This window comes from Trachypithecus francoisi, unplaced genomic scaffold, assembly GCF_009764315.1.
Source record: "Trachypithecus francoisi isolate TF-2019V2 unplaced genomic scaffold, Tfra_2.0 Lachesis_group5, whole genome shotgun sequence".
NCBI lineage: Eukaryota > Metazoa > Chordata > Mammalia > Primates > Cercopithecidae > Trachypithecus > Trachypithecus francoisi.
In genome coordinates this window covers 31937023-31948725 of record NW_022681470.1, presented here as the reverse complement: position 1 = coordinate 31948725, position 11703 = coordinate 31937023, and positions in this window count along the sequence as shown.

Sequence of the window (11703 nt, the reverse complement as noted above, 5' to 3'; positions counted from 1 at the left end):
ATAGTAAGTTAAGGTTTCTTTGCTGAAGAACTTTTATTTGGTGAGTGGGAGGGATGGGAATTATAATTATTTCTCTCTAGAAAAAAGTATATTAAAAGGACAACTAGCTTCAGCTTTTTACTAGACGTTAAAAAAAGATGGTGGCCAACTTCTTTTCCCATCAAGATATTATGTTGGGAACGTAAAGAGAATTGGGAATTGGGCTCCCCAGTCTGTAAAATGGGGATAGTAATACCTCTCACCAGCGCTACTGTGGAGAATCAAAGAGAGAGTGAACATAGAGCACTCCACACATCTGGAGCTAGGTAAGGGGCCTTTCCCTTTGCTCCTTCTCAGGCCAACCCCACAGACCCTCCTGCTGAAAGGACACAAACACATCACAGCCTTGAGCACATCACATCCCCCCATATGCCTCCACTTCCTGGGCTGGACACAAACATATCACACCCTTGAGCACATCACATCCCCCCATATGCCTCCACTTCCTGGGCCGGACATAAACACATCACAGCCTTGAGCAATGCCTCCACTTCCTGGGCCCGACACAAACACATTCCTCCGTATATTTCAAAGAAAAACAACACCTGGAGAACCTCTGATAAGGTTACAACTGTTTGTAAAAGTGCAGGAACCAATAAGAAAGCTGCTAAAAGCATAATTTAAAATGTAAACCAATTGTAATGCCTTGTTCCTCTGTAACCTGACAAGTCCTGTTTACCTCAAGCTATAAAAAGCAAGCGCACGCATTGTTCCGGGCCCTCTAGTATGTTGTAGAACGGAGGGACCAAGTTCGAACTTGTATTAAAGATCCTTGCCGCTTGGCTTTGACTCTGGACTCTGGTGGTCTCCTTCGGGGAATAAACGGTCTGGGCATAACACTGCCAGCCTCTCAAGGGAGTTTTATAAATCAAAAATTAAATTCTATACCCCCTAGTCATCTGAACAGACCCTCCCCTCAGCCAAGGGCATTCCAAAGTTAATCTGAAAAACTAGTTCAGGCCTTAATGGGAAGGGGGAGCCAGACATATCTCATTATACCCTCCTCCATTTTGGAATTACTGATAGAGCAAACTCTTTAATTCTGATAAGAAACATTTATAATTTATTCTCTCCGAAGCCTGCTACCTGGAGGCTTCATCTGCATGATAAAACTTTGGTCTCCACAACACCTTATCATAACCCAGATATTCCTTTCTATTGATAACAACTTTTTTATTTTATTTTATTTTATTTTATTTGAGATGGAGTTTTGCTCTTGTTGCCCAGGATGGAGTGCAATGGCGCAATCTCAGCTTGCTGCAACCTCCACCACCCAGGTTCAAGTGATTCTTCTGCTTCAGCCTCCTGAGTAGCTGGGCATATACCACCATGCCCAGCTAATGTTTTTTATTTAGTAGAGACAAGGTTTCACCATGTTGGTCAGGCTGGTCTCAAACTCCTGCCCTCAGATGATCCACCCTCCTCAGCCTTCCAAAGTGCTGGGATTATAGGCATGAACTACCGTACTTGGCCGATAATAACTGTTTCAACCAATTAACAATCAGAAAATCTCTGAATCTGCCTATGATCTGGAAGCTTACTTTCCCCACCCCCATTTCCAGTTGTCCCATCTTTCCAGATCAAATCAAATGTATATCTTATGTATATCAAGGGATGCCTTATGTCTCCATAAAATGTATAAAACCAAGTTGTAGCCTGACCACCTTGGGTGCATGCTCTCAGGATCTCCTGAGGGCTGTGTCACAGGCCATTGGTAAATCATATTTGGCTTGGGATAGATCTCTTCAAATGTTTTACAGAGTTTGACTCTTCATTGACAGCGCTCATAGGTGGGCCCTCTGGGTGCAGCAACTGCTCCTCTGTCTCATCAGGCAGGGTCCCCTGTGTTCCTGACCTCCCAGGGAACTGCTGGATGGCTTAGCCTCTTGACAGTGAATAGTGGCCTCTCAATAACACTTCTAGGGACCAGCTTGCACTCTGCTGGCTCCTGCCAAGCCTGCTGGCAGCAGCTCTGTCCTTGCACCACTTTTTAAAGAACAGCCCACCCATCACTCTGCTGAGATAGGGAGACAGAAAAACCTACCACATACTTGCTCGTTTACTTTAGTTGAAAGTGAGAAGGAAAACAATGAGCCATGAGCTGAGGCTAGGGCCCAGCCCCTGCTCACTGAGTGTTACTTTCTCTACAGTACTACACAGCGGCTCATTTCCAGAACAACACTTGCTCCCCTTGGCTCGGCACAAACGTTAAGTGCATCCACATTGACTCATTGTCCTTTGCTTCAAGGAAACTCTTAAATTAATTAGGCCTTGTCATTTTGTGACAGTGTAGAGCCCATCTGCTCTTCTTGGCTTTGTCTGGTCTTGTGGATAGAGAATATTTAGTGAAAGTGCCAAGTTTCTTTGTCCTACCTCCATGCAGTGTGAATTTTCTTGAATAATCTCTATTCCAAATATTCTGCCTTATTGTTACTAGAAACAATCCAAATGTCCCAAAAATTAAAAATTTTTCAGCATGTAAAGTATGGTCTCCCAGACAGTCTCATCTACCTAATGGTGGCCACATATTCTATACTAGCCCACAGGCATTTTCTAAAATGGTCAAGATACCCATTGGGTCCGTGGGTTCTGTCAAGAATGTTTGTCATGCTTTTTGGCCACTTGGCAACTGAACCCCCTTCCTATGTTTGGGGAGTCCCTCTCCCTGTTAGATAGAGCTGATCTCCCTCTATGGAGGCTAGCAATCACAGATACTTGTTTCACCACTTTCCCTTGCAGCTGGAGGGCTGACCATGAGCTAGGCACCACCAATCAAATGCACCTAACCAAGACTTTAAATTGGTAACTAGTGATACATCAAAGCAGGAGTCACTCTGGCAATGGGAACAACTCCATCCAGCTTGCTGATGCATCAGTGGCAGCAGATTCAAGGCTCGTTTCCAGCATCTACTCTCAGTGTGGCATGAGGACAAGCTTCCGTATTTGCACCCAGCAGGAGCAGCACTGGGTTTTCACCAGGTCAGTTCTCCAGGACAATTTGCATATTGTTCGTGGCTTCATAGCCCCTGAGCCGGGCCCCTGGACCTTTCTGGAAATTCTGTGAGCCAGGGCCAGCTTCATAGCTACGCAACCTGTGCCATCACACAGGGCCCCAGGTTCAGCAGGGCCCTGTGCTTGGTTTAATGCTCTGCTGTTGCCATCTTGCAATTCTTACAGTTCTTTTAACAAGAAGCCTCACCTTTCCATTTTGCTTGGATCTTGAAAATTGTGTAACCAATCCTGCTATGAGCTAGCTAACATGCTTTAAGTCAAGGAGTTCTTAACTTCTTATGCTCATGAGCCCTTGGTAGTCTGGTGAAACCTATAAAGCTTAGGAAGAATGTTTTTACATGCACAAAATGAAATATATAGGAAACCAGTTATATTAAAATATAGTTTAAAATTAACAAAAACAAATATAGCATCGTGTGTGCCTTTTTGTATTAATGCTTTAAAGAAATCTAATGGCAGATTCAAAAACTTCTATTACTAAAAAGTAGTAATGAGCATAAACAATATTGGGAATGTCTGCAACAAGTGAAATATGACTTGAAAATATCTATGATGTCCAAAGATGACAAAGTCACAGGTACCTGGTTTGTTGTATACTTTCATAACTTAAGGAAATGTTAAAAACAGTGAAAGACTATTGAGACAAAAAAAAGGATCCATCCAAGTCACAGAGACCCTATATTTTAAGCAAGAAAAGCAAGAGCCCTGATTCAAATGAATTTCTTTTCCATTTATATCATCCAACGCTGTTATTTTCTGGCTTACAGTCAAGAACCCTGTCAGATACAGGGCACCAGGCACCAGGACCAGCCTAGATATGGCCTGATTCTCCATGCAAACACAATAGTGATAGTGGGCTCCAGGTGACTCAAAGACATAGCCAGCACAGGCCTGCCCTCAGCTGTTAGGATCCTAGAGGGGAGAGTAAGTGTCAGTGACTCCACTGACTCCAAGTTTCCAGACTCCAAGACGATGTCTGGAAAACATGTCATAGGTACAACATGTGTGGTATGAACTGAGTAATCTAGAAGGCTGAGCAAGTGGAGGTCCCTTCCAGCTGGGACAATCAACTATTAATAATGGCAGTACACAATGAAATGGGAAATAAGACACATAGCAATATAACTGTTACTCCAAAGCCCACAGCAAGCTAACAGAATGTTGAATATTTCCCCTGCTCTAATCCAGGATCATTTATTAAGGCCTCAGTCACCTCTCAGGTATTTCTTTTTATTTGGGGGGGGAGGGGGAGGGGCTTGCTTTTTTTGTTTTTTGTTTGTTTGTTTGTTTGGTTGGTTGGTTCGTTGGTTGGTTTTGTTTTTTGGGGTTTTTTTTAGATACAGAGTCTCACTCTGTTCCCCAGGCTGGAGTGCAGTGGCCCGATCTCGGCTCACTATAACCTCCTCCTCCTAGGTTTAAGCAATTCTCCTGCCTCAGCCTCTCAAGTAGCTGGGATTACAGGTGTGCACCACCACACCCAGCCAGTTTTTGTATTTTTAGTAGAGATGGGGTTTTGCCATGTTGCCTGACTGGTCTCGAATTCCTGACCTCAAATGATCCACCTGCCTTGGCCTCCCAAAGTGCTGGGATTATAGGCGTGAGCCACTGTACCCGGCCAATTCTCAGGTGTTTCAACATGAGTTTGTTTCTAGCATATTTCATAGGAAATATCAAAATATGCTTCCCCAGGTACTATTTTCTTCTCCCCCTTCTACTCTTCCTTTCGGGAGAGAGGGAGTAAAGAGCCCTCTGGGGCAAAGGAAGTATCTATCTTTTGGACACACTTGAGAAACTCAGATTTAGCAAAAGTAGACAATAATCCGTCCATTTATACCTCGAACTTCTCAAAGTTGTTTCATATCCATTATCACACTTGCGTTCTAGGCATATGTTGTTATCCCTATTTTATAGATGAGGAAACTGAGGTTGAAAGAAGTTGTGACTTGCTCAAGGTCACAAAGCCAGATAACAAAACTGGAAGAAAAACTGAGGCTTCTTGCCTGTTAGCTCAGTGCCCTCTCCTCTGGCCTTGCCTCCCCTGTGAATACATCATAAGTAAGAGGAAGGCCGCATCTGAAAGGGAAGTACATCCAAGCAGATCCTCTAAAAACCAAGAAACACACATGCTGCTTTCTGGACAGCAGGTATCAGCTAGGAGAGGAGAGGCTCAAAAAAGAAAACAGATCACCAAATCCTCTGGCCCCTAATGACTCAATTAGATCCCTCCACATAAGATAGAATGCACTTGGCCGGTGACCAGGGCAGTCAATCCCCTTCCTGCCTGGGATTACACTCATAACAACAGCAACAGCAGGAAAAGGGCTTCATGAACATAAAATAAATAAACTTTTCTATTTTTAGCAGGGCCGCAGCTGGGAGAGCTTCATTCTTTGCTCTTTAGCTGCAGCATTCTAAGGGAGGCAAGGGTTGAGGGGTTGGGGGATGAGGAAAAGTAGGGGCAGTCACGCTGGGAGCCACATTTTCTGTTGCCGAACTAGTTACATGCAGGCCACAGAAACCAATGTCCAGCCTGGAAGTCTCTGGAGTCTGCAGATCTGGAAAAACTGGAGAGCGTCAACCAGGAAGCCAGCCCCTGTGACTGGGCTATTTTCTGGCCATATATAGAAATAAATAATATTTTGCCCACATGGTTTTTAGAACCACTGAAAACTGTTGCCTAATGACTCTGTTGGAGTGGTGGAAGATAAGCTTGTAGATTTTTTCCCCTCTTCACTTAGGCTCTAGTTGGAACCTGTGTGATTCTCACAGGAACTCAGATCCAGCATTTTCAGACTTACACTCTGTGTCCAGAATTCCTGATGAGCCTGCAGCAATTTTTCCCTGCCCAGCACTTGCCAACAGCTGGCAACATCAGGAGCCCAAGACAGAACACTGCAATGCTGGAAGTGGGGAATAATAGCAGCTGCAGTGTCTTCTTTCTGTTTGTCTGAAACAGGATTGGATGTTTCAAGAAGGGAGTTCCAAGGCAAAGGAGCAGCAGAGAGGTTCTTTCCTAGAATTGGCACAGAGGCTTTAGGAAAAGTGTGCACCTGATCTGGTTTCAGAAGTGCCTCTTAGCCTTGCCCTTGCCATACTCTGAGCCCATGTCACCTTTAATTATGTACTTTTCCCTCTCATGATTTTTTTTTCATGCATAATTCCAATTATACTTTCCGTCTTTCATGAGGACACAGAACTGCAGACCCCAGAGCCATACTGAGGAAGGAAAGAACTCAATGCTTTGGGCACTCAAGGAGGTAAGTGCACAAAGAAGAGCACCATGCTCATCCCTGCTCAGAGAAAGCTTCTAAAGCTCCCAGATCTGGCCTTGTGGCCAAGAGTCTTCATTCACTAACAAATGTTGACCAACAGCTTACCATCTGCCAGACACTCCCTGCTCACAAGAGCTCACAGTGCAGTGTGGGAGACAGAGAAACAGGCAATTTCATTACTGTGGGGCAGGCTTCATGCTGGGTCAGCACAGAGTCCTGTGGGAATACAAAGAAGAGGCTTCTAGCTCCGTCTTGGGAAGTCAAGGAGGTGGTGGCTGAGCTGGGACTCAGGCAGGTAGAGACTGGGTAGAGGTGAGAGCTTCTCCTTAAATGTTTCCCATGTAAGGGCAGCTCCCAAATAATAACACAGCAGTGCTAAAATCCGTATGAGCTTAACCCAAGCCCCTCAAAGTTAGTTGATTTCTAGTGCCCAACAACATTTACTATGTTACCCAATAATATGTACTAAGCAAAGCAATTGCTGTCAAATCATAAGAAAGAGGAGAGAACTCATAATTTATTTGAATATGAAATTTCCACAGCTAACAATATAAGCCCTGGAATCTTGGGATTGAAAGAGGTCATATGGACTACTGAATCCTCTCTCCAGGTATGGCAGTCCCCTCCACAGCACCCCTCCAGGCGGTCATCCAGTCTCCGTGTGAATTGCTTCAGTGATGGAGAACTCATCTTTGATCAAGGCAACTAGTGAGTTAGCTAGTTAGTTTTAAAGGCAGGAGCTAGAGTATATGGTGGCCTTTTACTAGGTTGAAGTTTCTGACTTCAGTCTCCCAGTCGCTCTCTACTCTAATAAATCCTGCAAAAGGCTACCAGATTAACTGTCTTTGAGACTGGTCAGCCCACTATTCAAACTTTGCAGTGGTCAAAATTACCTACGTACAAATTCTGATCTATTTCTAAAAGACAAAAATAGCCCATACCAAAATGCTACATTTTAGTTACCAGAATTATGGATGTTTTGCTTTTCTCCATTGTTTTGAGTTTTTCCCTAGTTTTCTGCATAGACAAGAAAGAGGTGGGTGAAGAGAAGAGGAGAGAGAGAGAGAATGAATCATCAAATAATTAACATTACTTACCAAAAGAGTCCTACCATGTTTATTCCTTCTCCACACCTTTGTTCAGGCTGTGGTCAACTAGAAACTATCCTATCTTCCCCTATCTTCAAATTTTTCCGCACCTCCCACATTCTGGTCAACTCACCTCCACCAGGAAGGTTTCCATGAATGCTCCAGCCCTCACTGCACTCAAATCCAAATGACACAGTTTAGCACTTCATTATAAGCAGTTTCTACTACTGCTAATCATTTCAATGGTCAGTTCCACATTAGATTGTAAATTCCTCAGGAGCTTCTATATCCTATCATATCGTATCATAGTGCCTACCCAGCACAGTGCAGAGGTTGTGGCAGGTTCTTCATAAATATTTTTCAGTGGATGGATGGATGGATGGATGGATGGATGGATGAAATTCTATGGCTGTATTTATTAGTTCAGTTGGTTAGGGCACAGTTCTAATGCAGTTTCATAGGTCATCTGATACTATGTTTCTCACACTGTGGTGCACACATCCCCAGAGGTGTATGAAAATGTGTGTCAAGTGTATGTGAAGCCACAAGATATTAAATAATGTCTTCCTAAAGCAACAATTTCCTATCTTTTAGGGATACTTCAGTGTGGAATTTGAAGCACTTTTATAGCCATTTTATAGCTTTCCCAAGTGGAAGAATTCCCTCCAAGGCTAATGTCCATACTCTGCATGAGTTCAACAGTCTGAGCTTTGATTCCAGTTACTTTCTGATGACCATTTCAGTATACTACCAAGAGATATTCCTGGAATGTGTCTCTCCAGATACATTCTTGCATTCTGCAAGTAGAGATTTTTGGATTAGAAACCAGACCCCCTGGTTTTAGTCCGGTCATGCAACTACCATGGGCAGCAGCCTCTCCAGGCCCCAGCTCCTCACTGACCTTGCTCCCTTAACAAAGGTTGGATCAAAGTAAATAATCTACGTGAAACATCTCTGAAAACTTACAAAGCTCCAGGTATTATGATTGTCATCATAATGTCATTATTATTATTATCATCCCAGAATCAGTAATTTAATTCTGCCCCATGGACATCCCACACCCGTCCAGCTGATTAAGATGAGTAGCAATCAGGCTCTGAATTCAGAAAATTCTGAGTTGAAACTTTAGTTTCACTAGACCAGAGTCCCATTCATTTTTGCAAATCTAATATTTTGCATAGTACTGGGAACATATCTGTGCTAAATAAAAGTATTTCTCACTACTACTTATTGAAATCTCTGTCTGCCACTTACTGATCTTTAACAAATTTTTAAATTTTCCAAATCTGTTTCCACACCTATTAGATTGGTATTATAACAGTACCTCACAGTGTTGTTAGAAATTTAAAGGCAATATGTATAAGCAGTTTAGCTCAGTGCCTGGCACAGAGAAAGTCAATAGTAATTAAAACACAGAGAGTGAGTGTACTTTTGCAACTTGATAAATGAAGGCTATCCCATTGTTCTGTGATGTTTTTGTCAGTCCTTTAACCTGTTATGAACAAGCCAGCCTTGGAAGAGGAAGTTTGTTTGTGGCAACTTTGATGTTCTGAGTCACTGAACTAGTTAAGGAAGTAAATTTCAAAGCCATATTACTTTGTGGGCCCTCAGGGCAAGAGGAATGAACAATTTCAGCCTTCACAGAAACTTCTGCCAGAATGAATGCACTGGGCAGGGCAAGCTGGGGTTTCCCAGGAATCTGTTTGACAAAGTGACAAGAAGTGTTCTACCCAGACCATGTAAATGCTACTACATGAAACCCACATGATGGGCTCGCTCAACAAGTTGATATGTAAACCCATCCCCAAGGGAAAGGCAGATGACAAGGGAAACCACAAAGAGAGGCAAAATGAGAACTCTGTGAGGCTCTACCCCTGGCCCGAGACCCCAGCCACAAAATGGAATCCAGAGGCCTGTTGTTTACATCTGAACAAAGCTGATGCTGAATCCCAACAAAGGGTCCTGAAGAGTAGCCCTGGCCAGTTTATGACTGCCAGTGATAGTGCTATAAAAATAGCTTTAAAGACACAACTCGGGGCGGGTGGCTGTGAGCCAGAAACAGAAAATGGAAACTGAGCCCTTTTGTGCCCCAGAAGTATAAACAAAGGGCTTTCTAAGCCACCAGCCCACCCTGACACCCATACTGGAAGAGGTGGAGCATGGTGCACTATCTTTAGAACTTATAGGAGTGCTCAAGAAAGCACAGAGTGCACGGAGCAGTGGGGCATGTGTGTGGAGGAAGACAGGTAGATTATTAGAGGAGACATTCAAGAGCTTCCTAAACCTCCTCCAGTGCCAAGATTTGGAGCTACAGCTGAAAAGTAACACTTTGCCAGGCATCCTGGATGTAGCATTGAAGACATTTTGGATGCTGCATTAAAAAAACAAGCTCCCAAGGAAAGTATATTGTTAACTCCGTTTTGTTTTTTTTTTTTTTTTTTAAGGTTTCATAATTAGAGTAACTTATGTCAGAATTAGATAATTTAGGAGGAAGACCTGGACAGAAATCTAATTGCAAGAGCTAAATATGATAACCAGTGGAAGCAGACACTCAAATCTGTTTAGAAGTTGAAAGTCAAAATAAAGAAGCAAAGCATTTTAAATGGGCTGTAAGGCTCAGGTAAAAAGAACATGGCTTTGCTGCCTTAAGGCAAAAGCCACAGAGGCTGAAGAATTAGGGAGGTAGTGTTTGTGCCGCCCATCAGCTCCAATCCAAGCCTTGTGGAGGCCAGGACTCTTTTGACCACAAAGACCCCCAGGTACACACTGTGTAAGGCCCCACTGGGTCACCCTGAACTCCCCACCACATGGAGTATATCTCTGCTTCCTGCAGCTTTCTTTATGCCTCTGCCATTCACCCTTCTGGAATCCATTTATGTTGCCAGTTTGTACCACCTCTGGGAGATAATTCATTCCATACATTTATTACCTGTTACATGAAGTAGTATTTCCGCTGACTTGTCCTGAACTTGCCCCACTTGTGGTTCCAAAGCACTGCTACATTTCAGGATCTGATGAACAAGTCTGTGCTCATCGTATCCATACCATTTATAGTCTGATCATTTCCTCCTAACAGCCTTCTCCTTGTCAGCAGCCCTGTGACTTCTACTCAGTTCCTCAGAGCATCCAGGTTGCTGTCTGGGGACTTTCCCTATCCCCGTTTTAACCTTCTAGACCCTCTCACAGTGTTGCAGGCAAGAACACACCACAGCTATTGGTAAGAGTAAAATAATGTTCCCAACTTAAAATTTCCCACACCTGAAGAATGTGTCCAATCTTGTGCAGCACTGTCCTGGGTGCAACCACATTATAAAAGACATAGTTTCTAGACTCTGAGTTTGCTAACTCACAGGTAACTGTCTCCAGGCAGCACAGGTGGATCAGTACTGGCCAATACTGCAAGTTAACCTGTCTGAAATAGGGGATTGCCAAGAAAGAAATCCAAGTGTAGTCAGTCTTAGCTTCAAAGCAGACTAAGTTCAATACTTAGCACTCCACTGATTTTCACAGTATCTGAGAGGGAGGCAACACCTGTTTTCTGCAACATATTGATGTGAAACCAGAGATCAGAAGGTGCTAAAGCTAGTGAGCAGTGGTCAAAAGGGGTTTCCAATTTCCAGTCTCAGTGCACAGATCTGCTTATTTTGGCTTCTTTTTTTTTTTTTTTAAAGTTAATATTTTATTCCACTCCATTTAGTGCCCACTAAGCTCTTGACCACCTTCAAATATCCTTACTGAAAACAAGAAAAATAAGAAGGATTAAGCAAAACGTAATAGCCCTGTTACTGCCTGGGGCTGTCCATGAGTTCATAGGAGTTGGGATTTTACTGCCAAGAGAATAAAATAGTAGGTGGGTGCTCCAACCTGCTTTTTCATAAGGAACGCATCATTCATTCAGGGTGAAAACATCCTGGCCAGATGCCCACTTCTTTTCTTCTGCATAATTACATCTTCTAGTAGTGTCAATACAGCAACAGACTTTGCAGCCTTGGCAGTCTAGTGTGAGTAAATCCACCATCCAGCCCACCTATAAGTCCCTGATTTCTCTGCCACAGAAGTTGCTGGTTTTCAGCACTAGACTTTTCTCCTTACGAATTGAGATAGCTAGAGATACCATCTTATGGATTGCCCCTGGTTTCCTTTCTACTATCAGACAACCATGTCCATGAAGCCCTGAGCTCAACTCGATTGCCCCTGTTTTTCTCATTTAGTTTCTTCCTCTTTTCTCTTAAAAGCAACCCTACATACCCATCACCCTGGCCAGAACCAATCTGTAATGTTGCTCCGGACTT